Genomic DNA, 27,500 nt, shown 5'->3' on the forward strand with positions numbered 1-27,500 from the left:
TGCTGAACGACTGAAGCTCTACATAAAACAAGAATGGGAAAGAATTCCACTTTCAAAGCTTCAACAATTAGTTTCCTCAGTTCCCAAACGTTTATTGAGTGTTGTTAAAAGAAAAGGTGATGTAACACAGTGGTGAACATGCCCTTTCCCTACTACTTTGGCACGTGTTGCGCCCATGAAATTCTAAGTTAATTATTATTTGCAAAAAATAAAAATAAAAAGTTTATGAGTTTGAACATCAAATATGTTGTCTTTGTAGTGCATTCAATTGAATATGGGTTAAAAAGGATTTGCAAATCATTGTATTCCGTTTATATTTACATCTAACACAATTTCCCAACTCATATGGAAACGGGGTTTGAACTTCTACCTTCAAGGTACTCAAAGCGCTTGGACATTATTTCCACATTCATCCATTCACACACATATTCACACACTGACTGTGGGTGTTGCCATGCAAAGCCCTAACCACGACAAATCAGGAGCAAGGGTGAAGTGTCTTGCTCAAGTACATAGCAGACGTGACTAGGTTGATAGATGGGGATTGAACCAGGAACCCTCTCGGCCACTCCCCCCAACTCCGCCACGCCGTCTACAGCATACAATCCTCTAGAACCGACCGGAGGGCGAGGCAGGTATAAATAGTGATTGGCAATTGCCACCAGGTGTGCCAGGCTGCCAATCCGGGACATTCGCAATGTAAACGGGCAAACATTTAGGGTCCATGGCACAGTCGCTTAATATCGGGCAGCATTACATCAAACCTCTAGTACAGGGGTGTCAAACTCAAATACAAAGTGGGCCAAAATTTAAAACTGAACAAAGCAGCGGGTCAAGGTTGAAAAAATGAACCTTTTAATAGGGACCCAAAGAAGTTTTGCATTGACTATTGAACAAGCAAGGCTTATATAACTTTATAGTGACATGCAAAATCCAGTTACAAATCAATGGCATATCAAATAAAATTAAAATTAAAATGTAATGCCTCTATTCTATTTGCAGCCTTCTGAGGTAAATATCAAAACAAACTTTTTTCCGCAGGCTAATAATGAATTTGAAAATGAAATAATGATGAATGAATCAAACATTCAAGCCTTTAGGTAGCAAGAGAAGGTGCATGAAAAAAAGATTAATTATTGCTCAGTTTGCTACACTAATTTGCTTTAACCCTGAGTATGGAAAAAGCAACGCTTCTATAACTTAATAGTGCAAAATCAACTTTAAAAAAACAAACGAAAAAACATCAATGGTATATAAAAAAATGCTCATGAAAAATTGAATGCCTCTATTCTATTTGCAGCCTTCTGAGGTAAATATCAACATAAACTTTTTCCACAGGCGAATACATTTGAAAATAAAGTAATAATGAATAAATCAACCATTCAGGCCTTTTTACTGCTCAGTTTGCGACACACGGTTGTTGGTAGCAAGCGGTGTATATTGTAGCGTCCCGGAAGAGTTAGTGCTGCAAGGGGTTCTGGGTATTTGTACTGTTGTGTTACGGTGCGGATGTTCTCCCGAAAATGTTTTGTCATTCTTGCTTGGTGTGGGTTCACAGTATGGCGAATATTTGTAACAGTGTTAAAGTTGTTTATACGGCCACCCTCAGTGTGACCTGTATGGCTTTTGAATAAGTATGCCTTGAATTCACTTGTGTGTGTGTGTAAAAGCCGCATATATTATGTGAAGGAAAACCAGACATGACGACAGGTTGTAGAAGACGCTAAAGGCAGTGCCTTTAAGGCACGCCCCCAATATTGTTTTCCGGGTAGAAATCGGGAGAAATTTGGGAGAATTGTTGCCCTGTGAGATTTTCAGGAGGGGCACTGAAATTCGGGAGTCTCCCGGGAAAATTGGGAGGGTTGGGAAGTATAAGTGTTAGCGGTGAATGCGGTGTGCCGGCGGGCCAGCTCTAATGTTAATTGGAAATTGCCACAAGGGCCAAATGAAGTTACATGGCGGGCCAGTTTTGGCCCGCGGGCCAGAGTTTGACACCCATGCTCTAGTGTATCTGATTTATATCCACATACAAAAGAGTCCTGGGTCTGATTTGAAAAATTCGGAATTGCAGTGCTCATACTGACATGAAAAAACCCAATGGTTGTCACACACACATGAAGTGTGGTGAAAAATCTCCTCTGCATTTGACCAATCCCCTTGTTCACCCCCTGGGAGGTGAGGGGAGCAGTGAGCAGCAGCGGTGGCCGCGCCCGGGAATAATTTTTGGTGATTTAACCCTCAATTCCAACCCTTGAGTGGGTTTGAACTCACAACCTACCGATCTCAGGGCGGACAGGTCACATATAAAAACATGCATAAATATACCTGCTCAGTGGCCTTGTGGTTAGAGTGTCCGGCCGGAGACTGGAATGTCGTGAGTTCAAACCCCTGCCGAGTTATACCAAAAACGGGACCCATTATCTCCCTGCTTGTCACTCAGCATCAAGGATTGGAATTGGGGGTTGAATCACCAAAATGATTACCGAGCGTGGCTACAGCTGCTGCTCACTGCTCCCCTCACCTACCAAGGGGGGGAACAAGAGGATGGGTCAAATGCAGAGGATATTTCACCCCACCTAGTGTGTGTGTGACGATTATTGGTACTTTACCTTTATATGGGCAAGATAATCTGAATTGACCCCCAGTTTGAGCAAGGAGGTTTTTCAACAAAGTAAAAGCGTACCGAAATAAATTTCTTTCCCTTTTTTTTTTTTTGGACTGGAAGCAAATCCATTGTAAGTTTCATCCCGTTTTGCATTTATTTTTAAATCCCAGAGAAATAGAAGCCTCGGAGTGGCACAGATGTTGTTAAAAGAATGCAAATTTCCAGCCAACTCCACTAATAGACTTTTGTACCAGGATTTTGTTCTTAGTGTTCTGAATAAACGCTGTCAAGGTCTGTTCATTAATTCTCTCTTGTTGGGGGGGGCTTCGAGGGCGAAACTGGTCTTGTGTGGTATGCGTGCTTTGTAACCATGAACCGTGGTCTTGAAGCGCTACTGACCCAAAGACCGTAGGCTGACTGGCCCTGATGAATAGGAATGAATAAATGAATGGACAAGGAACTAACACAATACTTGCCAACCTTGAGACCTCTGATTTCGGGAAGTAGAGGTGGGGAGGGGGCGTGGTTTGGGGCGGGGCGTGGTTAAGAGGGGAGGAGTATATTTACAGCTAGAAAAGTGCAGATTGGATTTTAACCTATTTAAAACATGACATCAAAAATAAATATGTATTGTGAGAAATCATTAAGGTGATCAGTGTTTCCACAAAGATAAATATCATTAATTAATAATAATAATAACACAGAGTTAAAGGTAAATTGAGCAAATTGGCTATTTCTGGCAATTTATTTAAGTGTGTATCAAACTGGCAGCCCTTCGCATTAATCAGTACCCAAGAAGTAGCTCTTGGTTTCAAAAAGGTTGGTGACCCCTGCCGTAGATGTTACTGTCACATATGCATGTACAGTAGATCGCAGTATTGTCCTGTTTGAGTGTCACAACATTGCTGTTTACGGCAGACGAACTGCTTTACGGTAGACGAAAACGCGTGTTGGATTAATTGTAAATAAGTTATCTCATTTCTATTCAAATATGACTGTTTTGCGCATTGTGTAGACAATTATAAATGAAACTTGGCTTAGATGGAACTTAAGTTGACCTACCCACTTAAAGGAGGAATTTGGAGATGGGCCAGAGAAATGCAGGAAGTTGCAAATCCTTTTATTGCTATGTATTTGCCTGTGTTTAGTTATCAGCACAGGGGTTAGGTATCCCACACAGCTGTAAATCCCCCTCCCTGAGCGCAGCTGTGTGTGCGTGCTTGTACTGAAAGGGCTTCCCTAAATTATTAAAAAGGCGAGGAGACTGGAGAAAGTTTCAGAGTAAATTGGGAGCCTGTAACTGACAACTCGCTCCAGTTTCTCTCCTCGTACGTGAAAAGCAATCACTGGTTTGTCTTCTATTCTCTGTTTTTGTGCCTTTTATAGTGTGTCATGGTATTTGACCCTGACAACGTGACTGGTGTTGTTGTGTGTTGTTACCGCGCTGGGAGGACGTTAATGAAACTGCCTAACAATAAACCCACATAAGAAAACAAGAACTCGCCCTCGATCATTCTACAGTTATAACGTCATTGGGCAGGGTGTAGACACGTCACTCAGGTCCACGAGGAGCTGGAGGGGGCATGGCCTCCAGCTCCGCCTGAATTTCGGGAGATTTTCGGGAGAAAATTTGTCCCGGGAGGTTTTCGGGAGAGGCGCTGAATTTCGGGAGTTGCCCGGAAAATCCGGGAGGGTTGGCAAATATGATTAACACAGTACTTTTCTTATTACCATATTTAGGGACTTTTTCACAATAACTCCACCCAATAATATACCAATAGTACACTATATAGGAAGATAGGGACGCCATTCACATTATGGTAATATTTTTTGCAATAATGGCAATATCACGATACAGCTATTAAGCAAAGGGTGTAATCAGGGAAGAAAAATATGCACATACATATACATAATTGAATTAATGACAAAAAAAAGTTTGCATACCCTCTAGAAAATTGGTTCTCAAATGGGGGTACGCGTACCCCTCGGGGTACTTAAAGGTATGCCAAGGGGTACGGGAGATTTTTTTAAAATATTTTAAAAATAGCAACAATTCATAAATCTTTTAGAAATATATTTATTGAATAATACTTCAACAAAATATGAATGTAAGTTCATAAACTGTGAAAAGAAATACAACAATGCAATATTCAGTGTTGACAGCTAGATTTTTTGTGGACATGTTCCATAAATATTGATGTTAAAGATTTCTTTTTTTGTGAAGAAAAATTTAGAATTAAGTTCATGAATCCAGATGGATCTCTATTACAATCCCCAAAGAGGGCACTTTAAGTTGATGATTACTTCTATGTGTAAAAACCTTTATTTATAATTGAATCACTTGTTTATTTTTCAACAAGTTTTTAGTTATTTTTATATCTTTTTTTCCAAATAGTTCAAGAAAGACCACTACAAATGAGCAATATTTAGCACTGTTATACAATTTAATAAATAAGAAACTGATGACATAGTGCTGTATTTTACTTCTTTATGTCTTTTTTTCAACCAAAAATGCTTTGCTCTGATTAGGGGGTACTTGAATTAAAAAAAAATGTTCACAGGGTGTACATGTCTGAAAAATTTTCTGAGACAAGGCACATTTTTTTCCATTTAAAAATCCGGGGGCACACCACCAGCAGAAAACGTTAAAAAATTAAACGCCCCCAGGTCCTCGTCGTGCCTTATTTTGAGTTTTTTGGTGTTTTCCTGTGTGTAGTTATTTAGTTCTTTTCTTGTGCTGTTATTTTGGTGTTTTCCTATAGCAGTTTTGTGTCTTCCTTTGAGCGCTATTCCCCGCACCTGCTTTGCGTTAGCAAGCAAGGCTATTGAAGTTGTTGCTAGTCTTCTTTGGGGGAACATTGTTGATTGCCATGTTATGCACGGATGTTTTTGCGGACGCCGTCCGTCTCTGCTCCACACGCTGCAAGTTTTTGCTGTCGTCCAGCATTCTGTTTCTGTTTACTTTGTAACCAGTTCAGTTTTACTGTCATTTTACATTGCCATCCCTATGCTTTATTGCTTTTTCCTTTTGTTCATTTTGGGCTTAAGCGTTACATACCTTTTTTTACCTGCACGCTGTGGTCTGCATATTGGGATCCCAGTTCTACAGCCAAGTTCCACACGGCACGGACACTAAGGAACGGCACAGTATTTGTAGATTATAATTATTCATTTGCAGAAAAAAATATTTCTTTGGACCAATAAGGTGAAGTCGCATCATTTCCCACGGTACACCAGACAATATCGAACGGCACACTAGTGTGCCGCGGCACAGTGGTTGAAAAACACTGCTCTAGAGCAGTGGTCCCCAACCTTTTTGTATCCGCGGACCGGTCAACGCTTAATAATTTTTTCGCGCGGGCCGGGGGGTGGGGCTTTTTTTTTTTTTTCCACTTTTTCATGAAAAAGTGAAAAAGGGAGGTTTTTGTGGTTGGTGCACTAATTGTAGGTGTATATTGTGTTTTTTTTATGTTGATTTAATAAAAAATAAAAAATTATATATATATATATATATATATATATATATATATATATATATATATATATTTTTTATTTATTTTTTTTTTTTTTTTAATTTTTTTTTTTAAATAAAAAATTCTTCTGCGGCCCGGTGGTTGGGGACCACTGTGCTCTCTGCAGTGTTCTTCAAAAATTTGTAACGCCACTGTCCACTATAAAGGACATCAATTCTCACTGAAATTTTTCCATCCATCTATCCATCCATCCATCATCCTCCACTTATCCGAGGTTGGGTCGCGGGGGCAGCAGCCTAAGCGGGGACTTCTCATATACCGTATTTTCCAGACTATGAGGCGCACTTCAAATCTCTTAAAAACTGTTGTTCATCTACAAAACCCAAAAACCAGTGAAGTTGGCATGTTGTGTAAATGTTAAATAAAAACGGAACACAATAATTTGCAAGTCCTTTTTCAACCTATTGTCATGTGTGGGATCACGTTTTGTTTAAGTTATGTTCTGTTTGGTTTTAGGACTCTTTTTAATTCCTGCTTTTTCACTCCCTTGTCTTGTTTCCATGGTTACCCATTCGTTTCACCTGTTCCACGTTTGGACTCAAACACCGGTACCAATCATGTCATTGTTTTTAAAGCCTGTCTTTTTCTGTCGGTCGGTGTGGTGGCAATAACTCTGTTGGACTTCTGCTACCGATGTTACCCATGCTACCATAGTTCCATGCCAAGTGAGTTTTGTCTATTTTCATGTCAAAGTAAGTGTTTTCCTTTTCATGTCCATAGCTTTTGCCCAAGTACTAGTTTATTGTTTTCAAAGCCAAGTTTGTTCTCCACCTTGTGCGCGCCTTTTGTTTGCACCCTTTGTTCCTTTTTTTTTTAGTAAAATTAAATCATGTCCCCTACCTTTACGTCATTTCCATTCCAATTTCTTTGCATCTCGGGAAAACAAACCCTGCCATGGTCCCGGCTCTGACACCTAAATTCAATTGAATAGACTGCAAAGACAAGATACTTGACGTTCGAACTGGAAAACGTAGTCTTTTTGTAGATGTTAGCTCATTTGGATTTTGATGCCTGCAAAATGTTTCAAAAAAGCTGGCACAATTGGCAAAAAAGACTGAGAAAGTTAAGGAATGCTCGTCAAACACTTATTTGGAACATCCCACAGGTGAACTGGCTAATTGGGAACAGGTGGGTGCCACGATTGGGGATAAAAGCAGCTTCCATGAAATGCTCAGTCATTCACAAAGAAGGATAAGGGGAGGGTTACCACTTTGTGAACAAATGCGTGAGCAAAATGTTCAAGAACAACATTTCTCAACCAGCTATTGCAAGGAATTTGTGGATTTCACCATCTACGGTCCGTAATACCATCAAAATGTTCACAGAATCTGGAGAAATCGCTGCACTTAAGCAGCAAGGCTGAAAACCAACATTGAATTCCCGTGACCTTCGATCCCTCAGGCGGTAGTGTATCAAAAACCGACTTTAGTGTGTAAAGGATATCACCACAAAGGCTCAGGAACACTTCAGAAAACCACTGTCAGTAACTAAAGTTTGTCGCTACATCTGTAAGTGCAAAGTAAAACTCTACTATGCCAAGCCGAAGCCATTTATCAACAACAGCCGAGCTCTTCTAAGATGGATTGATGCAAAGTTGAAAAGTGTTTCTGGAAATTGTGGACGTCTTGTCCACTAGAACAAAAAGGAAAAGCACCATCCGGATTGTTATCAGCGCAAAGTTCAAAAAGCAGCATCTGTGATGGTATGGGGGTGTATTAGTGTCCAAGGCATGGGTAACTTACACATTTTTGAAGGCACCATTAAAGCTGAAAGGTACATACAGGTTTTGGAGCAACATATGTTGCCATCCAAGCCACATTATCATGGACGCCCCTGCTTATTTCAGCAAGACACTACCATGCCACCTGTTACAACAGTGTAAAAGAGTGCGGGTACTAGACTGGCCTGTTTGTAGTCCAGACTTGTCTCCCATTAAAAAAGTGTGGCACATTATGAGGGAGTAAAATACCACACTGTTGAACAACTTAAGCTGTACATCAAGCAAAAATGGGAAAGAATTCCACCTGAAAAACTTCAAAAATTTTTCTCCTCAGTTCCCAAACGTTTACAGAGTGTTGTAAAAAGGAAAGGCCACGTAACACGGTGGTAAAAATGCCCCTGTGCCATTTTTTTTGCAATGTGTTGCTGATATTAAATTCTAAGTTAATGATTATTTGCAACAACAAAAAAAGTTTCTCAGTTCTAACTTTGAATATCTTTTCTTTGCAGTCTATTCAATTGAATATAAGTTAAAAAGATTTGCAAATCATTGTATTCTGTTTTTACTTACAAATTACACAACGTGCCAACTGAAAAGCTGATAACTGACTAATGTTTTATGATGAAAAAAAAAAAATAGCTCTACCCCTATTATGTTTATTATCCAAGGGTTTCTGCACTTATTATTTAGTCAAGCAACACATTCGTCTCATCTCCTGTTAGTGTTGCTCACTGCCTAAACATAACACATTTAATTAAAGGAGCTGTTTGCAACTTGCTAGGGGAAAAAATAGAAAAGTTGTTGTTTTTTTTGTTTGTTTTTTTAACATCTATATCTTTTCTCAATTTTATTTTTCTCATGTTTCTTTTTTGCTGCCCATTCCGATACCGATCATCCATGAGTGAGATCAGCCTATGCAATAGCGATAATGATCACATGCACATTTTTCAATGTATTCATGGCGAGTGTTATTGACAGTTTAACAACATCAACGCAATATTTAAACTACTTCCTTGTTTTATTGTGTTCCATACAATTGTTTGACCAAAATAAATTGGGTAGTTATCAATCAATCAGTGTTTATTTATATAGCCCTAAATCACAAACGTCTCAAAGGACTGTACAAACCATTACGACTACGACATCCTCGGAAGAACCCACAAAAGGGCAAGGAAAACTCACACCCAGTGGGCAGGGAGAATTCACATCCAGTGGGACGCCAGTGACAATGCTGACTATGAGAAACCTTGGAGAGGACCTCAGAAGTGGGCAACCTCCCTCCCCCCGAAAGCAATGGATGTCGAGCGGGTCTAACATGATACTGTGAAAGTTATCATAAATAGTAAAGTCCTCCTGCCTATGTCAGGCTTTCCACTGACATTTTGTTTGTGTTTTAGTTTTCCTCTGTGTGTGTTTAGTATTTCCTGTTTTTAGTTCCTGTCAGCGCTCTGATTTTGTCTGTTTCCTGTTTTTTTCCCTGTGTGCTGTTTTCCCCTCAGCTGCGGCATATTGGCACCCGGCCACACCTGGTGTCAATCAGCCCGCTCCTATTTTACCTGCTTTGTTCCTCCAGTCAATGCTGGATTATTGTCGCTCTTGTCGTTGCTACCTGTCGTGTCGATTTGTATCATATCGTGTCAATGCAGCGTTGCGGTAAGCTATATTTGATAGTGGTTTGTAGCTTATTGTCTTGTATTCCCTGCTTCCAAGTTAGTTTTTATATTATAAGTGTTACGCCGGTTCAGCATCGTGGTACCGGGTTCAATTCCCTCGAGGATGCGTCAAGTGAACACAGCAAAGGTAAGATGTACACAATTTATTTAAATAACAAAAAGAGCTATATAACAAAAATGCTAGAGCTAGTAGAATAAAACAAACAAATGACGCTAGCATAAAAGCTAGGATATACAACAATGAGAAATAAACTAGCACGTAGGCACATAAAACAGTAAAACAAAACCTTCAGCATGAGAACTGGAATGAACAATGAATGGCTAGCGTGAAAAGCTTAGCGAGAATATACATACTTGAGAGTATTGCAGGCGTAACTCGTTGCGTGAAAAGCAAATCATGAACCCAGGCTGAACGAACAAAAGAGGACGGCTTATAAAGTGACGGTGATTATCTGTAGCAGGTGTGCGGGGCCGTGAGCAGCAGGTGAACTGATGAGTAACCATGGTAATGACTACACAGGAAGTATGAGGGTAGAACGACGGAGTGAATAAAAATGCAACAAACCATAATATGGGAAGATCGGAGTACGGATCTTAACAATAAGTACGACTTCTGTTTCTTGCTCGATACCTGCTAGCTTCCACGCTAGGCCTTTTGGTTTGTTATCCGCCCACGTGCACGCTTTTTGTTCGTACCCTTTGTTTGTTTTTTTGTCTTGGTGTTTTAAATTAAATCTTGTTTTCTCACTCCATGCCTGCCTCCTTCTCTGCATCTTGGGAACGTCACAAACAAACTCTCACAGTCTACAGAGAATAATTCCCTCAGTTTGTGAACATCAACAAAAATGACAAATAACCATTTTGATAAAACACAAATATCAATTTTACGATGTCTTTTGGTATTCAGTTCCTGCCCAGGGCTCCTATTTTGTTGTTCCACTTCCTGTTTGTCTCCGCTCTGTCACTTGCCTGAGCGCTGTTTTCCTCACCTCTTTCCGGATTGGCAGTCAGGAGACGCACTTGTCCCTGGGTGCTAATCAGGTGGCTTCTTAAAGGGTCGTCGGTGTCGCTTGTTCCTCACACTGCTCTAGTGAACTGAAGTGAATTATATTTATATAGCGCTTTTCTCTAGTGACTCAAAGCGCTTTACATAGTGAAACCCAATATCTAAGTTACATTTTTTAACCAGTGTGGGTGGCACTGGGTAAAGTGTCTTGCCCAAGGACACAACGGCCGTGAATAGGTCGGCAGGAGCGGGGATCGAACCTGGAACCCTCAAGTTGCTGGCACGGCCACTCTACCAACCGAGCTATACATCTCTTTTTTTTTCTCTGCCTTGCCTTGTTTTTGACTCATCTGTGTATTTCTGCTTTAACCTTATTTTTTACTATTGAAATAATATTTTACCTGCACGCCGCCTCTCCTCTCTGCATTCTGGGCTCACACCTGCACAGTAGACACATCGCGCTGCGTTGATCGGTTGCCAAACATTCACTGATCGGTATCCTCCATCCTTGCCCTTTGTTTTACATAAAATATCAACCATTTCCATGTCGGGTTGAAATCTTTGATTGCTTACAATTTCATTACGTTTTTTTTCCTCAATTCCAGATGAAACGCTTCGTCTCGTACTTTTTTTTTTTTTTTTTTTTTTTTTTACCCTTGTCGAATTGCAGTTGCTGATGGAATAGCGTAGAATAGAGTGAGGAGACGTGTGCAGATTATCTCATCTCAGGGGCTGCAGCAGCGATGCAGACTCAGACATGGTGAGGGAGGATTACTGCAGGCTTTGGCTGTATCTGCCCAGAAAGCGTTGCAAAGTCGGTATTACACAAAACATCGAGCAATATCAAGGGCTCTTTGTAAAAGTCTTTACCAGTGCCCTCCTCCTCCTCCTCCTCCTCCTCCTCCTCCTTCTGCTCTTATGCGTGTCTCACCTTCTCCGTCTCGGAATGACGGCTTGGTGAAGGACGTTGGCTGATTAGCATCTGCAAACAATAAAGACTTTGAATCGCTGACACAGATCTTTGTCTCCTACGTGCTGGATTTCCGCATTTTTCGTAGTATAAGTCACTCCGGAGTATAAGTCGCACCTGCCGAAAATGCACAATAAAGAAGGAAAAAAAACGTGTATAAGTCGCATTTTTGGGGGAAATTTATTTGATAAAACCCAACACCAAGAATAGACATTTGAAAAGCAATTTAAAGTAAATAAAGAATAGTGATCAACAGGCTGAATAAGTGTACGTTATATCAGTGGTCCCCAACAACCGGGGCGCGGGCCAGTACGGGGTTGTGGCTCGATTAGTACCGGGCCGCAGAATAATTTTTTATTAATTTTAATTATATATTTTTTAAATAAATAAATACAATTTAATTAAAACAACATAAAAAACACAAGATACACTTACAATTAGTGCACCCACCCAAAAAAAACTCAAATTTTCATGACAAAGGGAACCCCCGCCCCCCCGCCACCGCCGGGCCGTGGGACAAATTATCAAGCGTTGACCAGTCCGCAGCTACAAAAAGGTTGGGGACCACTGCTTTATATGACTCATAAATAACCAACTGAGAAGGTGCCTGGTATGTTAAAGTAACATATTATGGTAAAAGTTATTCAAATAACTATAACATATAGAACATGCTGTTGTGATCCGATATCCGGATCATTCCGCATTCATGTTTTGTTCCATTATTATCACATTCTGTTGTTTGACGCCCTTAGTTCCTGTTTTAGTCTGTTTCCATAGCTGCATATTGTTTCCACCTGCTACTCTCGGTTTTGTTGATCACCTGCCTTACGTAAGACTGCCCCTTTTGTTAGTTCTGCCTGGGATTGTAGTTTGCTTTCACGCAACTGCTGATGACTTGTTTTTCATGCTCTATCTCGCTAGCTTCCACGCTAAGCTTTATTTTATTCCTAGCTTCCATGCTAGTCGTTTTGTTTTTCCCTTTTGTGCTTTCGTGCCAAGTTGAGTGTATCCGTTTGTTTTTCCAAGCTTTCAATGCTAGCGTTTTTTGTTTGATTTTCTGCTTAGTTCCAGTGTGTTTGTTCCAAGCCTTTTTGTAATTCAATAAATCCTTTATTTCTTACCTTTTGCTGTGTTCTTGCCCGACGCATCCACGGAGGAACAAATCCGGCATCGCTATGCCAGACAAACTTCACATATGCTTGTCAGGCTTGGACTTGGATTGTTTGTGCTCCTTCGACGCAGAGGGAATATGGGACGAGCCACGCGTGAATTAAGGTACATGATGTTTTATTTCCAAAGACATGCACCTGGGGATAGGTTGATTGGCAACACTAAATTGGCCCTAGTGTGTGAATGTGAGTGTGAATGTTGTCTGTCTATCTGTGTTGGCCCTGTGATGAGGTGGCGACTTGTCCGGGGTGTACCCCGCCTTCCGCCCGATTGTAGCTGAGATAGGCGCCAGCGCCCCCCGCGGCCCCAAAAAGGGAATGGGCGGTAGAAAATGGATGGATGGATGGATGGATGTTTTATTTGGAATTCTAAATACAAAAATAAACAAACTAAGGGCGCTCACAAGGAGGTATAAAACTTGGATACAAAATATAAACAGGAAACAAAAACACTTGCTCGATTGGCATGAATGAACTAAGAACAGAAACAGCACGATGGCATGACTATAAACAACTAAAACAAAACACTTACTGTGACAACAAAAACAGGAGGCAAGAATAGCAAGGTCGTAGATTACAATAAAAGTTAGATCGGCATGGGTAATGAAAGTTGGTGTTCCCAGACTGATGGACAGATAGAAATTGACTTAAATAGTGGCTGTGAATAATTAGGAACAGGTGCGGGACTGAGGGCATGGGCGTGACTAGGAGGGCAAGGTGAAAAGCAATGAGTTGTCATGGTAACAAAAACAAACCAGGAAGTGAAAAAACAGAACAAGAGTCCAGAAGACAAAACAAAACATGATCAAACATGAAATCAGATTTACAAACGTGACAATGCTAAATGTTTACCAAACAATCAGTCACTCCTAATCGATAAATCCCAAGAAATCTTATACGTCTAGTCTCTTACGTGAATGAGCTAAATAATATTATTTGATATTTTACGATAATGTGTTAAGTCGCTCCTGAGTATAAGTTGCACCCCCGGCCAAACTATGAAAAAAACTGCGACTTATAGTCCGTAAAATACGGTATATCTTCCAGGAAGAACTTGATTGTGGTCTTTTTCTTTTTTGGTTCAATTTTCAGAATGGTATAAAAAATTGTCTCCAAAAAGTGACCTAAAGCCGTGGTCCCCAACCACCGGGCCGCGTACCGGGCCGCAGAAGATTTTTTTTTTCACTTTTTAAAAAAAAAAAATATATATATATATATATATATATATATATATATATCTATATATATACATAGATATATATATATATATTTATATATATATATATATATATATATATATTATTATTATTATTATTATTTTATTTTATTATTTTTTTTATTAAATCAACCTAAAAAAACACAAATTACACTTACAATTAGTGCACCAACCACAAAATCCTCCCTATTTCATGACAAAAACGTCCCTTTTTCATGACAGAGAAAAAAAAAAAAAAAAGGAACCACCCACAGACTTAAAGGACCCACTGCGTCCAAATGACCAAAATTTCACGGACAAATTATCTGTGTTTTTTTTCTCCTGAAAATGAATCTGGCTGTCATTTCCCATAATATCGAGTTTTTGAGTAATCCAGTTGTTCTCAAATGGGGGTACGTGTACCCCTGGGGGTACTTGAAGGTATGCCAATGGGTACTTGAGATTTTTTTTAAATATTCTCAAAATAGCAACAATTCAAAAATCCTTTATAAATATATTTATTGACTTATAATTCAGAAAAATATGAAACTAAGTTCATAAACTGTGAAGAGAAATGCAACAATGAAATATTCAGTATTGACAGCTAGATTTTTTATGGACATGTTCCATAAATATTGATGTTAAAGATTTTTTTTTTCTGAAGAAATGTTCAGAATTAAGTTCATGTATCCAGATGGATCTCTACTACAATCCCCAAAGAGGGCACTTTAAGTTGATGATTACTTCTATGTGTAGAAATCTTTATTTATAATTGAGTCACTTGTTTATTTTTCAACAAGTTTTTAGTTATTTTTATATCTTTTCTCCAAATAGTTCAATAAAGACTACTACAAATTAGCAATATTTTGCACTGTTATACAACTTCATAAATCAAAAACTGATGACAAAGTGCCGTATTATACTTCTCTATCTCTTTTTTTCAACCAAAAATGCTCTGCTCTGATTAGGGGGTACTTGAATTAAAAAAATGTTCACGGGGGTACATCACTGAAAAAAGGTTGAGAACCACTGGCATTGTGCAAATACTTTCTGCACAATCAGTTGCTACAGAGCTCCACACTTCATGTGACCTTCCAATTAGCCCATGTACAGTACGCAGATAGCGTCATGGAATGGGTTTCCATGGCCGAGCAGCTGCATCTAAGCCATACATCACCAAATTCAATGCAAAGCATCGGATGCAGTGGTGTAAAGCACTTCGACACTGGATTCTAGAGCAGTGGAGATGCTTTCTCTGGACTGAGGAATCACGAGTTTCCATCCGGCAATCTGATGGACCTGGATGTTGCCGGGAGAACAGTACATTTCGGACTGCATTTTACTAAGTGGGAAATTTGGTGGAGGAGGAATTATGGTGTGGGGTTGTTTTTCAGGAGTTGTGCTTGGCCCCTTGGTTCTATTGAAAGGAACTGTGAATGCTCCAGGATACAAAAACTTTTTGGACTATTCCATGCTCCCAACCTCAAGGGAACAGTTTGGAGCAGGACCATATATAGTGTATATATGCTACCAAAACACAAACTATGCACTAGGAAATTGCCTCCAGTTAATAGTTAGGCCCGCCCACATTTTGGAGTCAATTGTGGGCGTTCCAAAATATAATGGTACTCATTAGAAAACAAAGTTAAAATCACAACTGTGTCCATTTTGAGGGTATTTTTAACTGTCGGCATCATTTTTAGGTCCATACCAACGAAATAAGTTAACGTCAGCTTTAGAGAGGCCCTTCAAAGCGACATCGCTTAACATCCTTCCTTCACTTTTTTTGCAGGTTGGCATGTATTTTACCCTTTGTCAGCATCTGGTCTAATCTAAGTAAACGTAAGCCCTTTCCAAAAGGTTCGACTATTTGCTGAGGAGAAACAAAACGATCAAACTTAGTGCTCCCGCAGTTGTAGCCGCCTGACAGAAAGTTGACTGAGCTCCAGGCTGCGTTTTAAGATATGCAGCAAAACTTGGTGCTTCCTTTTTTTTGTGGCGTTTCTGCTGTTTTTTTGTGTGGGTCTTGTTAAAAAACAAAAACAAAAAAAAACAGGTAAAGAGGTCAATAAAATCTTCTGGGAGTATGCACTAAAATAGGGGTCTCAGACACGCGGCCCGCGGGCTAATTACGGCCCGCGAGACGTTATATTGCGGCCCCCAATTTAATATGAAAGTTTAATGTTAGTGCGGCCCGCAAGTTTTATATGAATGGCGCTTGACCGTGTTGTGTTATTTGGGTCCAAAATGGCTCTTCCAACGTTCTGGGTTGCCTACCCCTGCATTAGTGGAAAAGCGGCAAATGAGTGAAAGCGAGAGAGACGTTCCCATGGAGACGAGGGTTTTTCTCACGTGCCTGACAGCGTGGTATATGGCTCTGGAAGGCCCATCGTTGACGTCAGTTGCGTGATGCAAGCAGAGAAACGTTTTGCCGCTTTCTACTAGACCCGCACGCACTCTTCCTTCCTCCCTCCCTCACCCGCCTGCTTGTTTTGTCGCTCTGTCTCTCTGTCGCTCTCTCTTTGTGTTTCGATCCGCTAGCTTCCGAGGCACTCCGCCGAAGAACCGGGCGACAATACAAAACTGTGGTCCACCGGACCCCAGCGCTGATACTCCCAACAGAGTTGCTGGGCGAATCGGACGAGTAACACATTAGTTGTGATGTTAGCCCATTCGGGGTTAATTATGCTACCGTAACTGTAAACTCCACGGCGAGCCCCCCAACCACACACACACACACACACCCCTCCTTCCAGCTCCAGACAGAGACAATTTTTGGTCCTCTCTGGAGGTCTCATAGACTATCCAATGCAAGGCAAAGGAGAGCATTTCTAGCATGTTATTTTTTATATTTTTTTACTATTTATATTATTATTATTGACTATTTATTTATTAAAGTTAGCTAAATTCTGTCCATTAAAATGTCCTATTTATTTAGGATTTATAAGCTGCAATTTTGGTGACTAAAAAGTCAAGCAAGAATGAAAACATGCGAGGATTTCTGGATGTTCTCAACTCCTTTTTCTAATTTTCATATCGAACAGAATTGTGCTGCCTTGAGGAGTTGCGCTCAAAAGTACAACAGGGCTCTACTTTTCAAAATGTGCTAGCTCTATGGATTTGCCGTAGATATGCTATCAATTAACATTAGCGATGTTATGTTTTTAGGGGGAGTTGACGTCACAGACACAAGGGGGTCTATAGTATAGCTCTAGGTCAGGAGTCTCAGACACAACGTTATTTTGCGGCCCCCACCTTAATATGAACGTTTAATGATAATGCGGCCCGTGAGTTTTATATGAATTGCGCTTGACAGCGTTGTGTTATTTGGGTCCAAAATAGCTCTTTCAACGTTCTGGGTTGCCTACCCCTGCGTTAGAGGAAAAGCGGCAAATGAGTGAAAGCGACAGAGATGTTGCTATGAAGACGAGGGTTTTCTTACGTGCCTGGCTGCAGACACACCGCGACACCTGTCCGTCAGTGATAACAGTCCCCGATAACCGGGACCAATTCAAACCGTTATTTGTTTGGGGTTTTTTTTGTTTAATTTGCATTGCCTCACACGATGAACACTACATATATTTCTATACGACGCCAGATAACACTCCAGGAACCCTCACTTTTTTGCGCTCGCTATACCGCTACTTTCCCGGCTATTATCCGCCGTGTTGATGTAGGGAGGAAAAGCGGAACGACACACATTGCGGAAATAACATTATTCTCCGTGCGTCGGCTAAATACAAATATATTCCACAACCCCAAACATGTCTTTTTCAAAGCCTGTGGTGAAGAAAAAGGTTAGTGATGAGCAAAAACAATTCCAGGAAAATTGGGAGATGCAATATTCCTTTGTTGAGCACTACACTAAAACATACTTCTTTCTTTCAAGAGGCATTATTCTGATATATTAAGGAAAACACAAAGGTGTGATTTAATAGGCTCCTCCCTAAAAGAGCATTTGAAAGATGTTTTTGCATGATGTCACTTACTTTCAAAAATGAAAACTACAGAAATTGACATTGCGTGTACCCTCGTTGCTGTGCAGAGTACGCTGTTCAGTATGGTGGCCACTGATTGGCTCTGCCTCAGGCAGCATTATTATATTAGAATAAAAGAGTGTAAAGATGACTTAAGGCTGTATGGAAGGCTTTCACAATGTTAAATGGGTTTAGGTCGCAAACCATTTTTTTTTTATCGAGATATGAAAATATTCGATTTATAATTGATTCCTACTTGACGGAAATTAATTAATCCATTAATAAACGAGGGTTTACTGTAATTGGAGCCCATTGAAAAAAAATCACCATATAGGTATGTTTACACTTGCTTTTAACCTCTAAAGGCCTTAGTGGCCACATGCGTGGACAGCACCTTTCAGCTCTTATTACCAGAATTGTGTAAGCTACTGAATTGGGATCTAATGGCCACTTATGTGTACACTTATACTGCCATCTGGTGGTGTTAAGAGTATAACATACAATGGAATTTAGATTAAAAAAAAGTTTAAAGATAAAAATTAGCATGTCACCACACATGAAGTACACGTTTGTGTACTTATGGACTAAGTACATCATATAAAAAGATGCATTTTAGTTGTTAATCTAATTAGGGCCCAATAAGCCCAAATAGCAAAGAGAAATACAAAAATAATGTAAACAAACAGCTTGGGCCTTAACTTGTAAACCAACATAGTAGCATTGAGTGTGTTCTGCTGTACTCACTGGTAGCCCTGATAATCCTCCAAGCCTCATTACTATGTTGTCACCAGGCAATTAAAAACACGGCCATTTAATGCTTTAAAATGTAATATCCGAAATTATCGGTACCAGTTTCATAATGATCGGTATCGGTTTCGAAAAGTAAAATTCATGACTTTTCAAAACACAGCTGTGTACACGGACGTAGGGAGAAGTACAGAGCGCCTATAAACCTTAAAGGAACTGCCTTTGCGTTCTGGCCCAGTCACATAATATCTATGGCTTTTTCACACACACAAGTGAATGCAATGCAAACTTGGTCAACAGCCATACAGGTCACACTGAGGGTGGCCGTATGAACAACTTTAACACTGTTACAAATATGCGCCACATTGTGAACCCACACCAAACAAGAATGACAAACACATTTCGGGAGAACATCCGCACCGTAACACAACAGAACAAATACCCAGAACCCCTTGCAGCACTAAAACTTTCGTGATGCTACAATTTACACCTCACGCTACATTGTTATTTTTTGCAACTATTAGCTCATTTGGAGTTTGATGCATGCAACATGTTTCAAAAAAGCTGGCAAACGTGGCAAAAAATACTGGCAAAAGTTGCTCATCAAACACTTATTGGGAACATCCCACAGGTGAACAGGCTAATTGGGAACAAGTGTGTGCCATGATTGGGTATAAAAACAGCTTCCATTAAATGCTCAGTCATTCACAAACAAGGCTAGGGCCAGGGTCACCACTTTGTGAACAAATGCGTGAGCAAATTGTCAAACAGTTTAAGAACAACATTTTTCGACAAGCTATTGCAAGGGATTTAGGGATTTCTCCATCTACAGTCCGTAATATCAAAAGTTTCGGGGAATCTGGAGAAATCACTGCACATAAACGATCCCTCAGGCGGTACTGCATCCAAAAGCGATATCTCCACATGGGCTCAGGAACACTTCAGAAAACCACTGTCAGTGACGACAGTTGGTCGCTACATCTGTAAGAGCAAGTTAATACTCTACTATGCAACGCGAAGGCCATTTATCAACAACATCCAGAAACGCCGCCGGCTTCGCTGGGCCCGAGCTCATCTTGAGACGGACTGATGCAAAGTGGAAAAGTGTTCTGTGGTCTGACGAGTCCACATTTCAAATTATATTTCGAAACTGTGGAAATATTTGACATTGTGTGATCCGGACCAAAGGGGAAGCGAACCATCCAGACTGTTATCGACGCAAATTGACAAGCCAGCATCTGTGATGGTATGGGGCTGCATTAGTGCCCAAGGCATGGGTAACTTACACATCTGTGAAGGCACCATTAATGCTGAAAGGTACATACAGGTTTTGGAACAACATATGCTGCCATCTAAGCGCCGTCTTTTTCATGGACGCCTCTGCTTATTTCAGTAAGACAACGCCAAGCCACATTCAGCACGTGTTACAACAGCGTGGCTTCGTAAAAAAAAGAGTGCGGGTACTTTCCTGGCCCCTCTGCAGTCCAAACCTGTCTCCCATCGAAAATGTGTGATGCATTATGAAGCGTAAAATACAACAGCCGAGACCCCGTACTGTTGAACGACTGAAGTTCTACATAAAACAAGAATGGGAAAAAATTCCACTTTTAAAGCTTCAACAATTAGTTTCCTCAGTTCCCAAACGTTTGAGTGTTGTTAAAAGAAAAGGTGATGTAACACAGTGGTGAACATGCCCTTTCCCAACTACTTTGGCACATGTTGCAGCCATAAAATTGTAAGTTAATTATTATTTGCAAAAAGATAACAAAGTTTATGAGTTTGAACATCAAATATCCTGTCTTTTTAGTGCATTCAATTGAATATGGGTTGAAAAGGATTTGCAAATCATGGTATTCCGTTTATATTTACATCCAACACAATTTCCCAACTTATATGGAAACGGGGTTTTCTGACTCCAAGGGGAATTTAATATATGTTTCGAACGCCTGTTTGCCAGAGTTGTGACATCGCTCAACTTCCCGGAAATCTCTTTTTACATTAAATTCCACACTATCAGCACATTCTTAATGTTGGATCATCGATGATAATTCCCATCCCTACCTTGGGAAAGCTGCTTCATGTAAGACGTGTCTGTCGCTAAACCCGGCACTGATTATATTTTAGCCGCTTGATCTGTTTTCTGCCTGCCTCACCAGCAACACTTGCGTTTGCGTCGCAAGGCTCCCCAAAATATGCCATTTGCATGTAGATTGAAAACGGACGTTGCAGACAAACATGAATTCATACCATACAAAAGGCGCTATGGAAGGATTCCGACATGAGCCTTAATCAAAAGAGTCATTCCTGGGGAGTTTTTATCTTTTTTTTTTCTCTCTCTCAATGTCATCCAAGTATCATTAAAAACTAATAACGTATTGAGAACATGCACTCTCTGTGATCCTTTGAAGTATGCCCTGTCTCCTCTCGAGGGGGAGGAGTCACCTTGTGTGAGTGAACACTCCAGACAGAAGGGGACTTGGAAGGGTGCCCTGTTGCACGCCTCATATTCAAATAGACGGCCCCAGGCTCTCCGCGTCTTTTAACAAGCACCTTTTTAAAAATAACGAGCGGTCCTCACCTTGACGCCAACGCCGACAATTTAGTTCTCAACTTCCCAAAGGCTGCGGTGGCCGTAATGAAGACTTTTTTTGTTGTTGTGGCCAATGGAAGGCGGCAGGAATGTTACAATTAGCGCCCCGGATGACTTTGACCTCCTGTCTGCCGCCTATAGCGCAATTGTGAAGCTTATTTATTTTTTAATTTTTTTCCAGCTCACTTCCTCTACTCTCACCATGTCTGTGTCCTTGCTTTCATTCCTTCACTAACGACTGATCTGTATCCCAGGGTGTGGTGTCTAAACTCAAGCATGGACTTTAAAAAAAAAAAAGCCTATCTTGTGCCCGATCAAAGCTGAGATAGGCTCCAAGGGAATAAGCGGTAGGAAATGGATGGATGGTTGGCAAATAATGTTGTGACCTTAACAAAATGTTGTTTTTTTAAGTTCATTTCTGTGTGTAAAAAAATCAGTGTTTTAAATTCAGCAAAAGAAAATTCAGGGCTGCTAAATTCGGTGTGTAAAAAATCAGTGTTTTGACCCCAACAAAATGTGGTCTTTTAAGGTCACAACATTATTTTCCATCCATCCATTTTCTACCGCTTATTCCCTTCTGGGTCGCGGAGGATGCTGGAGTCTATCTCAGCTACAATCGGGCAGGAATTTGTCCAGGGTGTACCTCGCCTTCCGCCCGATTGTAGCTGAGTTAGGCTCCAGCGTCTCCCGCAACCCTGAAGGGAATATGTGGAAGAAAATGGACGGATGGATGGAAAATAATGTTGTGACCTTAACAAAATGTGGTCTTTTGTTTTGGTCTTTTATGGCTTTTTTATTTTTTTTATTTTTTTTAAAGGCCATGCCATAAAAGACCAAAACAAAAGACCACATTTTGTTATGGTCACAACATTATTTCCATTTAGAACAAATAAAAGAGTAAGACTTTAATAACACATGAATTCTAATTAATTAGCACTGGTTCAACAAACATTGGCATTAACTCCTGTGGCTGTAGGCAACCCCCTGACCTCACAAGTAATTGCATTTGTAACATCATTACCATTAAGTGTTGTTTATTATCTGCGGGTGTGAAACTCGGGCGCTACACATGCAGTCCTGTTTATAATGGACTCGTTAATTTGTGTCCTTATTTAGAAAGCTTTTTTTGTGTTGTAAAATGCGGTGTAAAAAAAATTAGGGCTTCTAAATTCAGTGTGTAAAAATTCAGTAAAATCAAAATTCAGGGCTGCTAAATTTAGTGTGTAAAAGCGCTTTGAGTGTGACGATTGCGGGGCATCGTGATGATGTGGGTCGGGCTCAAACACAGCGTGAAGGTAAGAAATAATTGATGTATTTAACAGATGAAAACAGACTTAGTCAAAACAAACAGAACTAGTATGGGAGATAGAAAAAAAACAAAAGCTCTACCATGGGAGCTAGAGAAATAACAGAAAAACTCGCACAAGGCACAAAACGCAAAACAAAACTACTAGCATGGGAGCTAGAGGAGCAAAGGCTTAGCGCGGAAGCTAGCAAGTGCAGATTTGGAATCCGAATCGAGGATCAAGGTCCTCACTGTTGTGGGAAAACAAATTAGGAGGCAAGACTGAATGAACAGAAAAGGGAGGCTTAAATAAAGACAGTAATCAAGAGGCAGGTGAATCTATTGAGTAACTATGGAAAAAGAACAAACCAGGAACTAAGGTAGTCAAACACTAACAGAATATAATACAAAAACGAATCAAAACCAGAACATGATATGATCCGGGCAGCGGATCATAACATTGAGTTTCTTAAAAAGGTAGAAAAGCACTATACAAGTACGACCCATTTACCACCGCAGAGTTCGTTCTCAGAGATGCTAGAGTGCTTGTTTCCTCGCCAAGTGTTTTAGCAGTTCGTCCGCAACCGAACACGACGTTACAAGCAACATATGTATCGAAATATGGCACTGTTCCGTGGATTGATACCCAGTAGTACCGTAACAGACATGGATCAGTGCATATAAAAGTAAAAGTCCTCTCATCCAAAACAACTAAATAGAAAAACACTGCAGTCATAATTGGAGATTGAACTTCGGCAAGAAATAATCACGTGGATTAGTGTCGTGATGAATTCAAACAAGAAGTGATAATGGCTTCAGAGCCGAGGTGACGTAAATAAAGCAACAATCAAACAGTTGCAAGTAATCTCAGGTTGCACTTTAAGAAAACAACTTAATAGCCGAGGCGGGCGAACATTTCTTTCCTGTGCGTTCCTTTACATCAGCAATCTGTGCACACCTTAATAATTGATGTTTACCCGGGCGAACGCACGCCTACAGTACATCCGCTCTCGCCCCGCAGGAGTAAGCCAAATGAAAGCCAAAGCAAGCAGGAATGCATAACAATAATAATAATAATAATAAAAATAATAATAATTCAGCAGCATGCTTGAACATCTGTTCCCTGGTGTTAAAGCATGCATGAAGCACTCAAGCACTTGCTGCAACAAACATGCCAACATTAATGCATACAAGTCACAAAACACGGCCAATTGGCTCATTTGAGACCATCTGAGCAGTGAATTTGCTTCTGAGAAGTTCAAAAGTATTGAACGATACCACACAATTAGGCAAAAAAACTGTCATATCATCATTCCTGGTAAAGAACATGTCTAGAGATGTCCGATAATGGCTTTTTTGCCGATATTCCCCATATCGTCCAACTCTTAATTACCGATTCCGATATCAATCGATACCGATATACACAGTCGTGGAATTAACACATTATTGTGCCTAATTTTGTTGTGATGCCCCGCTGGATGCATTAAACAATGTAACGAGGTTTTCCAAAATAAATCAACTCAAGTTATGGAAAAAAAAATGCCAACATGGCACTGCCATATTTATTTTTGAAGTCACAAAGTGCATTATTTTTTTTTAACATGCCTCAAAACAGCAGCTTGGAATTTGGGACATGCTCTCCCTGAGAGAGCATGAGGAGGTTAAGGTAGGCGGGGGTGAGGTGCAGGGGCGGGGTGTATATTGTAGCGTCCCAAAAAAGGTAGTGCTGCAAGGGGTTCTGGGTATTTGTTCTGTTGTGTTACGGTGCGGATGTTCTGCCGAAATGTGTTTGTCATTCCTGTTTGGTGTGGGTTCACAGTGTGGCGCATATTTGTAACAGTGTTAAAGTTGTTTTTACGGCCACCCTCAGTTTGACCTGTATGGCTGTCGACCAAGTATGGGTTGCGTTCACTTGTGTGTGTGAAAAGCCGTAGATATTATGTGACTGGGCCGGCACGCAAAGGAAGGGCCTTTAAGATTTATTGGCGCTCTGTACCTCTCCCTACGTCCGTGTACACAGCGGCATTTGAAAAAGTAATACATTTTACTTTGTGAAACCGATACTGATAATTTCCGATATGAAATTTTAAAGCATTTATCGGCCGATAATATCGTCAGTCGGACATCCCTGAATCTTGGACTTTAATAAAGTACGTGCCAACTCTTCTTGTTTCGTTCTGGGCCAGGTGGGTCTTTAAAAAATTCAAAATCTTAGCAAGAGAGAGAAAAATGTCTGAATCAAAGTCAAAGGAGCCTGATTAAACATTTGGAATTATTATAACTAGGCACTTATCTCATCAATAAGCAATTTGGATTGTCATAAGAAAATTAAATTGCACTAGAAAACATTTATGTATTTTTGTGTAAATTACACTAGTGTTGTGCGGAAAGCACATTCTGGCCTGCGTGTGACCTTGTACGCGTTGACTAACTAAAGTATATTCTCTCCCTTTTCAATGCACCATTGTTCCCAGTGTGGGAATTTTCCCCTGAGTAACGTTATATGCTCTCACCCCCCTCCAGACTGAGCTTACTCCCTCCCTCGATATTATCGGCCGATAAATGCTTTAAAATGTAATATCGGAAATTATCGGTTTCAAAGAGTAAAATTTAACAATAACTCATCTCTCTTCCTATCGCTCACTCCTGACATACGTTGCTAGGAATGTGACGTGTGTCTTTATGGAACCGATCCAGCTATTTCAATAAATATAAGAAAGGGCAGCACTGTTTGACTGCTTGATGAGTACATTTTCAAAACAATTGTTAAGTGTGATAAATGTTACTTCCATCCATCATCCATCATCTTCCGCTTATCCGAGGTCGGGTCGCGGGGGCAACAGCCTAAGCAGGGAAACCCAGACTTCCCTCTCCCCAGCCACTTCGTCTAGCTCTTCCCGGGGGATCCCGAGGCGTTCCCAGGCCAGCCGGGAGACATAGTCTTCCCAACGTGTCCTGGGTCTTCCCCGTGGCCTCCTACCGGTTGGACGTGCCCTAAACACCTCCCTAGGGAGGCGTTCGGGTGGCATCCTGACCAGATGACCGAACCACCTCATCTGGCTCCTCTCGATGTGAAGGAGCAGCGGCTTTACTTTGAGTTCCTCCCGGATGGCAGAGCTTCTCACCCTATCTCTAAGGGAGAGCCCCGCCACACGGCGGAGGAAACTCATTTTGGCCACTTGTACCCGTGATCTTATCCTTTCGGTCATGACCCAAAGCTCATGACCATAGGTGAGGATGGGAACGTAGATCGACCGGTAAATTGAGAGCTTTGCCTTCCGGCTCAGCTCCTTCTTCACCACAACGGATCGGTACAACGTCCGCATTACTGATGACGCCGCGCCGATCCGCCTGTCGATCTCACGATCCACTCTTCCCTCACTCGTGAACAAGACTCCTAGGTACTTGAACTCCTCCACTTGGGGCAGGGTCTCCTCCCCAACCCGGAGATGGCACTCCACCCTTTTCCGGGCGAGAACCATGGACTCGGACTTGGAGGTGCTGATTCTCATTCCGGTCGCTTCACACTCGGCTGCAAACCGATCCAGCGAGAGCTGAAGATCCCGGTCAGATGAAGCCATCAGGACCACATCATCTGCAAAAAGCAGAGACGTAATCCTGCGGTTACCAAACCGGAACCCCTCAACGCCTTGACTGCGCCTAGAAATTCTGTCCATAAAAGTTATGAACAGAATCGGTGACAAAGGACAGCCTTGGCGGAGTCCAACCCTCACTGGAAATGTGTTCGACTTACTGCCGGCAATGCGGACCAAGCTCTGGCACTGATCGTACAGGGAACGGACCGCAACAATAAGACAGTCCGATACCCCATACTCTCTGAGCACTTCCCACAGGACTTCCCGAGGGACACGGTCGAATGCCTTCTCCAAGTCCACAAAGCACATGTAGACTGGTTGGGCAAACTCCCATGCACCCTCAAGAACCCTGCCGAGAGTATAGAGCTGGTCCACAGTTCCACGACCAGGACGAAAACCACACTGTTCCTCCTGAATCCGAGGTTCGACTATCCGACGTAGCCTCCTCTCCAGTACACCTGAATAAACCTTACCGGGAAGGCTGAGGAGTGTGATCCCACGATAGTTGGAACACACCCTCCGGTCCCCCTTCTTAAAGAGAGGAACCACTACCCCGGTCTGCCAATCCAGAGGTACCGCCCCCGATGTCCACGCGATGCTGCAAAGTCTTGTCAACCAAGACAGCCCCACAGCATCCAGAGCCTTAAGGAACTCCGGGCGGATCTCGTACACCCCCGGGGCCTTGCCACCGAGGAGCTTTTTAACTACCTGTTTAGTATTTGATGTCCTTAGTTCCTGGTGGCACTTCCTGTTTTGTTTCCATTGCCATAGTAACGTATTAGTGTCACCTGCCTTGTGTTTTTTGTCACGCACCTGCTTTTTGATTATCCCCTCTATTTAAGGATGCCCCTTTTGTTCACTCTTCCTCGCAGTTTAATTTGTTTTCCATGCAACAGGTGACGTCGCTATTTCCGCTTGTGGTAAATACCTTTTGAACTCGTTAGCTTCCACGCTATTTTTTCCTTTGTTTATTTCCCTAGCTCACATGCTAGCGTCTTTGGTTCTTTCTAGCTTACATGGTAGTTCTGTTGGTTTTGTTGTTAGTGCCTTTGTGCAAAGTATTTCTGTTCTTAGTTTGTTCTGTTGTGTTTAATAAATCTTAATTCTTACCTTCACGCTGTGTCCAATTCCGCCTGCATCAAGGAGAGAACAAAACCACACCACGATGCCAGCTAAACGTCACAGTTACCATTTAGTGGTCAATTGTACGGAATATGTACTGAACTGTGCAATTTACTAATAAAAGTTTCAATCAATCCAAAAAAAAAAAGTCCCGCCTTTTGAGTCTTTTTGGATACAAGCTGTTTCTCGGCTAATTGTTATGCGTTACGTTGAGAATAAAAAAATTGGGTTACAAGCCTCCTTGTCCGACCAAAACATCCGGTCTAACATGTTAGCATTAGTTTACAGCTAGAGATTGGCAAAATGAAATTA

The sequence above is a fragment of the Nerophis ophidion genome, linkage group LG04 (assembly GCF_033978795.1).
Source record: "Nerophis ophidion isolate RoL-2023_Sa linkage group LG04, RoL_Noph_v1.0, whole genome shotgun sequence".
NCBI lineage: Eukaryota > Metazoa > Chordata > Actinopteri > Syngnathiformes > Syngnathidae > Nerophis > Nerophis ophidion.